This window comes from Microtus ochrogaster, chromosome 1, assembly GCF_000317375.1.
Source record: "Microtus ochrogaster isolate Prairie Vole_2 chromosome 1, MicOch1.0, whole genome shotgun sequence".
NCBI classification, from domain to species: Eukaryota; Metazoa; Chordata; class Mammalia; order Rodentia; family Cricetidae; genus Microtus; species Microtus ochrogaster.
Genome location: NC_022009.1, coordinates 40,795,291 through 40,802,461, shown reverse-complemented (window position 1 = coordinate 40,802,461; position 7,171 = coordinate 40,795,291).

Below are 7,171 nucleotides of genomic sequence, written 5' to 3'. Positions count from 1 at the left end.
CCAATGACCTTCCTCCATCAGGCTCCAAAGCTACAGTGAAACCCTGTCTAGAAAAACCAAAAAAAAAAATGAAAATAAAAATAAGAACTCTGCCCGCCTCTCCCTCCCAAATTCTGGGATTAAAGGTGGGCACCACCTGCCTGGCTTTGAATTTTAATAAAAAAACAAACAACAACAGAAAACTTCAAATGAACCTTGGCTTGGGGTTGGCACAGACTTTCCAATGAGTCCTGAAACTATTTTTCTGCCATTTTGTACTATGGGAAGGGATGTCCTCAGCATTGATGTTTATGGAAATAAAGTATAAATCATTGTTGAACAGTATTAATGTACCAAATTTTCAGGCAAGATCCAGTTCTTTATGTAAAAATCAATGAGAAATACACCTCATCAGTGTGCAGATTTGCTCTTGCATCAATAGATAGTAAAGTTGTATGTGTACAAAATAATCATTGTCAAATAAATTTCTTCTGGACCTATTACCGTAAATGCTTTGTTCATCTGTTTTCTTCACCTATATACCCAGGGCCAGGTAGAGACAGGTAGAGAGTTCCCAGGGATGAAGGGGTCACAAGTAGAGAAGCTGAAGACTCTACTCCAACAAGTCAACACGGTCTGGACAGTTGAAAACCACAGGGGCCCCTAAACCAGGTGGTGGCCAGCCTTGTCCCCTCCAAAAGCTCATAGGAAAAGCCCTTCCTCCCTGTTGTAGGCCCTGGTAGCCCCAGGCTTTTCTGGGCTTGTGGCAGCTTTGCTCTAGCCTGCCTCAGCTTTCCGTGCCTGTCTCCGCTGGGTCTTGTGTACTTGATGCTTTGGGTACCAGCCACTGGACTTAGAGCCATCCTAATTCCAGCCTGCTCTTATCCCATCAAAGACCCTGTGTTAAATAAGGTCACAACCAGAGGTTCCAGGCCGGGACAGATGACATTCTGCCTCCACACTTACGTTGCACTGACCTATTTGTTTACCTCCTGCTTCTTTCGCGGTGCTGGGAATCGAACCGAGGGTCTTGTCCATGCTAGGTGAATACTCCATCCCTGAGCCTCAGCCCCCAGCCCTATTTATTCTTCCCTAATGCTGATACCACACTCCCATGACCAATTACAGCTCTGGGGCATGTCTTCATACCAGCGAATAGCCCACTTAGCTCTCTTTTAGAAAAGGGTAACTTTTTTTTTAAGACAAGATCTCCCTATGGCCTGGAATTTGCTATGTAGATCAGACTGACCTCAAACTCATAGAGATCCAACTGCATCTGCCTCCCAAAGTGCTGAGATTAAAGTCATGGGGCTCTGGAAAATTCTTTTATTTTTATTGAGCTGTATATTTTTCTGCATTCCTTTCCCTTCCTCTTCCCTCCCCTTCTACCCTCTCCCATGGTCCCCACACTCCCAATTTGCTCAGGAGATCTTGTCTTTTACTACTTCCCATGTAGATTAGATCCATGTATGTCTCTCTTAGGGCCCTCATTGTTGTCTAGGTTCTCTGGGATTGTGAATTATAGGTTGGTTTTTGCTTTATGTTTAAAAGTCACTTATAAGTGAGTATATATGATATTTGTCTTTCTGTGTCTGGATTACCTCACTCAGTATGATGTTTTCTAGATCCATCCACTGGCCTGCAAATTTCAAGATGTCATTATTTTTCTCTGCTGTGTAGTACTCCATTGTGTAAATATACCACATTTTCCTTCTCTATTCTTCAGTTGAGGAGTATTTAGACTGTTTCCAGGTTCTGGATATGACAAACAATGCTGCTATGAACATAGTTGAGTACATCTTTGTGGTATGATTGACCATCCTTTGGGTATATACTGAAAAGTGGTATTGCTGGGTCTTGAGATAGGTTGTTTTCTAATTTTCTGAGAAATTGCCATACTGATATCTGAAGAGGCTGTACCAGTTTGCACTCCCATCAGCAATGCAGGAGTGTTCCCTTTACCCCATATCCTCCCCAGCATAAGTTGTCATCAGTGTTTTTGATGTTGGCCATTTTTACAGGTATAAAATGGAATCTCAGAGTTGTTTTGATTTGCATTTCTGATGGCTAAGGATGTTGAGCATTTCCTTAAGTGTCTTTCAGCCATTTTAGATTCCTCTGTTGAGAGTTCTCTGTTTAGGTCTGTAACCATTTTTTTATTGAATTATTTGTTCTTTTGATGACCAAATTCTTGAGTTCTTTTCCCTCTGTCTGATGTGAGGTTGGTGAAGATCTTTTTCTATTCTACAGGCTGCTGTTTTGTCTTGTTGACTGTGTCACTGCCCCAGGCTTCTTCAGGCTTGCTCGGGCTGAGGTCACTGGCTCTGACTTGTTCCTACAGATGTCCCTGGCTCCTTTGGAGGTCAATGATTGGTGCCTGGTCCCACAGAGGTCTCTGTCTTGAGCCTGCTCCCTTGGTGGTTGCTCCTTTGTACCTGTTCCTGTGGAGGTCACTGCCTCCCAGAAATTGGTAACATCTTAATAGAAAGACTAAGCTTCTCAACACTCGGAAATTTTAAGTATCGATGTACGTTGATTGTACATGTTGACGGACTTCACTGATTCCTGTACTCTCATCTCTGTATTTTCTTCTTTGTTTCTCTCTTCCCTTCCTGGGTATGATCTGCCTACCCTATTGGGGGGCTTTTCTACTGCTTTCAATATATTATTATTTTTAATGTTAGTGCCTATGTGTGAGAGACAGACAATATGGAATACTTGAACCTCTTATCCTGGATTTTTTACTTAAGATCAGAATCTCAGTTCTTCACATTCTCCTGCAAATGACAAGATTTCATTCTTCATTTATGGAGGATCCTGATGTTTTTATATCTCCATTTATATACCAACTTTATATAGTTTCTGCCTCCATTTATTGTCTCTTTTCTGAGCGAGAATGATGCTTTCTCTGACCCCTCTGGAAATCTGAAGCATGTTTATTTGATAATTCTGTAAGATTCCATGACCCATAAATTTTTCTTCACCCCGAGTGAAGATTCTTAGATTCTGACCACGCAGCATATTTGCTGACTCTTACTTAATATTAATTTTCCATGTTGTTCTGATGGTTTATGGGTGGAATTTATTTATTTATTACATTTGAATTAATGATCTGAGAATCTCATGTGCGTCTACAAAGAATTTTGATCATAAGCATTCCCACTTCTACCCCAGCTCTTCCTGACTCCTCCCATGGCTCCCTCCTACCTTCATGTCCTTTAAGAAGGATTCAGTGAGTCCAGTTATGGTTGCTTGTATGTAAAAGGGTATGTGGCCATCCACTGGAGCATGGTTGATATACCAGAGGGCCAAACCCCTGAAGGAAACTGACTCTTCCTTCCCAGGAGCCATCAGCTGCCGGCAATCCTCACCTAGGCCTGGGGAACCCTGAGTCCCTCCCACTGGCTGGGATGCTGACTGTCCTGATCTCTTGTAGGTCCTGTGCAATCACCTGCAGCTGCTGTCACTCCTGAGTGCAACGGTCCTAAGTATCCAGAAGACACTGTTTCTCTCAGGATGTCTTCTTTGTCCTCCAGTTCATACTATCCTTCTGTCCCTTCTTCAGTGTCCCCCGAGCCTTGCGGGGAGGGCCTATGATGTGAAAGTCTGATATTTTATTGACAAACTAAATAGTATTATCAAATTTGGAGTTCACAACTTGTGCCCTAGTCCAGGTCTGCCCACCCATGCTCAATAAGGGTTGAAAAGCTCAAATAAATAGCAGAGAGTGGAAAACAGGTTTGTTCAAGGTGGTCACCTTGGGAAGAGGAACAGAGGTCCACTGAATCACCTAAGTCCATCTTCGGGTTCCTGAAGTGAGGCTGAAGATTAAGGAAAGCCGGGGATATTCACAAGTTCCCTTCTGGCTGGGCCCCTTTCCTTCTCCCAGCATGAGATTCTTGGGGACAGTCCCATTTTTGGGGGGCTCACCATTGTGAGACTGAGGACATAGGTTTGTGTTTTTAGTATAGCTTCATTTCTGCCAGATTGATCGCAATAGTAAAATTGAGTTTCTTTTGGTTGTGACTTTTTTTTCACTCTTTTGGTCTCTGTAACATTTTTTCCCTAGTCATATGGACATCTGAGTAGAATGTACACTTATAATTGTTTTGTGTGCATGTGTGTGCATACACACATGCATATGTGATGTGTATGCAGGTGTACATGCATATGTGTGTATGTGGAAGCCGGAGATCAGTCTTTGATGCCTTCCTCCATTGCTCTCCAACTTGTATTTGGAGACAGGGTTTCCCTGAGTCTGGAGCTCACCTATTCTGTTAGACTAGCTATCCAGCAAGCCCCAGAGAGCCTTTTTGTCGCCCCTCCCCAGTGTCGGCATCACAGGCTTTGACAACCAAGACTGGCTTATACGGGTCCAGGTCTGAATGAAGGCCCACAGTCTTAAGCATCTCACACTTTAATAGTTGAGCCATTAGACCCAGCTCCCCGAGTCTCTTCTTCTTTTTGAGTCAAGGTTTTATTGCCCTGGGTGGCCTAGAACTTGTTATGTAGGCCAGGCCGACCTTAAACTCACAGAGTCCTTGCTTCCCTGAGTGATGGTCAACTCTTGTCTATTGATGGCATCAAAGACGCCATGACCCAGTTACAGAGACCGTGGGAGCGAGAGGGCCTCAGGCAGCTGCTGAGTTTCTTTGATCCAGCTACCGCCAGACTTCCCTACCTTAAAGACTCTAATAAAGCTAGGAGGTCACCAGTGTGGGGTAGCAGGCTTTTAATTTCTCAGTCCCCTTTATGACCATATCTGTATTCTGACATGGGTCAAAGCCTAACCCCCCTTGACACACACACACAAAAACTCCCTGTAGGCACATGAAATGACCTGGCCAACCCTATCGAGCTAGTGAGGTGTTTTTTGGTTTGGGTTAGGATGTGGTTGCTTTAAGTCCATTGAACCCATAATTGTTTATTGCAGTCTGCTCTGTTTGCTTGGCCAGATTTGGGGTTGGAATATTGCAGCAGAGTATTCCTAAGGAATGCAGACACTCCTAATAAGGCAAGGTAGCATTTGTGTGGTTAACCCTCCCCAGGCGGCACTCTGCAAGCCCCTGCAGCCCTAAGAAGGTTGTTGCTCCTCAGTACTGTGCATGCTCCCTGCTGTGGGGTTCCTGCCCTAACAGACAGATCCCCACAGCATTAGTATTTTCCACCCAGCAGCTCTGCTCAGATTTAAGGGGGGTCTGCTTGCAGCTGTGGGGAAGGTTCGTGACTATCCTAGCGGGGGTACTCAGAATGGTGGCGGAGGTAGGAGCGGGCGTTTGAATTCGGGATTTTTATTTTTAGCATAGAGATGTGTTCTGGCTTGCTGGGGCTGCTGTACAGAAGCACCATGGGCTGGGCAGTACAAAGGGACATCCATTTGCACCTAGTCCCAGAGGATGGAGGCAAGGTCCTCCCCTTCCAAGGCCACTCTCCATGCGTTACAAACTGTCACCTTCCCAAGATCTTTTATGTAGCATAGAATCCTGGGATCTCTGTGTGCCTTAATTCTATACCGGTTTTTGTTTGTTTGATTGATTTTGTCTGTTTGCTTTTGAGACAGGAACATGGTGTGGCCCATGCTGGCCTTAGACTCACAGTCGTATGGTTCAGCTTTCTTTGTTTTTGGAAGACTTTTTTTTATATGTATGGATGTTTTGCTGGTATTGCAAGCACCTGCCACATGGCTGGCTTCTGGGTCTTGGGCTACTGACTGAGTCATTGTCCCAGCACAAGGCTGAGCAAGTTCAGAGGCTTTGAATCTATGTAAGTACACTTTAAGGGACCACTTTCCTCTTCATTGCTAATCTTGACATTTTGTGTTTTGGGAAGTCATATATGTTGAAGGTACAGACTAGCTCTTAATGGATGAGTTGTCTCTCCAGTACCAACCTGAAGCTTTTGGAGCACTGACTTTTTACTATGAGCAGAAAACCTACACTTGACCTCCCAGGATGGGTCCCAGTCAGAACACAGGCACGCTGCCAATGCTGTCCAGAATTCCCCACTGCGCATGTAAGGTAGATGAGCCACAGGTTGCTTGTTTAGAATTCCTAAGGCATCTCCAAGGTAAAGGTGGATATTCCTGGAACATTTCCGGCCTCAAACCTTTTAGGTAAAAGATACTTAGCCCGTGATTTGAACATTACAACAAACCACAAGAAAAAAAAAAGCAAAACAAAAACCAACAAACCCAGCAAGAGCAAAGGGTTCTTCAGAGAGGCGGAGTAACCCAGACAGTGGGCCCAGCCTGCATGCCCACTGTGTTCATTTCTGTGCTGCCACACTGTGTGTGGGCATCAACCATGACCTGCTTTATTCTACCTTCCCATCTCAGTAGACCCTGCTTTCGTATCTGGCACACAGTAGGACCAAATGAGAGTCTGAGTTAAAAAAAAAAGCAAGCAATCTGCAATGAATTTTTATTCAGCCATTAAGAAAAATGAAATTATAAAATTTACAGGAAGGAAATGGATGAATCAGGAAAATGCAGTTTTCAGAAAACCACATATTGCATCATCTTTCTCCTATTCGGATCTGAGCTTCTCAATTTCATACGTGCATTTCTTCCTGGGAGTGAGGGAGAGAGAAGAGGCCAGGAAACAGAAACAGGGCCCCTGGGAGAGGACAGAATTACTTTCAGTAGATAATTATGTTATATTCAACCTCAATAAATGTTATCTCCACTGCATTTAAAACCTAAATTTGGGTTGTGTTACTATCTGACCATTTAGGAAAGAGCTTAAACTCCTGCTTGTTTTATGTTAAGAATTGCTGTTCAGAGCTGAGTGGTGGTGGCGCACGCCTTTAATCTCAGTTCTCAGGAGTCAGAAGCAGGCAGATCTCTGTGTTCAAGGTCAGCCTATTCCACAGAGTGAGTTCCAGGACAACTAGGACTACACAGAGTCTTATAAAAAAAAAAGAAGAGAAAAGAAAGAGAAAAGAAAAGAAAAGAAAAGAAAAGAAAAACTTGCTGTTCAAACTCATTTCCAGATTCATTCCTCCACCCCCCCCCTCCGATTAGTAATGCTACTAAAAATACTGTGGGGTTCTGATTTTTCATATTTTATACATTTAACTATTTCTACTAAGGCTCATTTGTATTTGGATGCTGCCCATGGCTCATTCATTTTTTTGTGGATTTAAGTCTTCTACCATAAAACTTAAAGATGTGTGTGTGTGTGTGTGTGTGTGT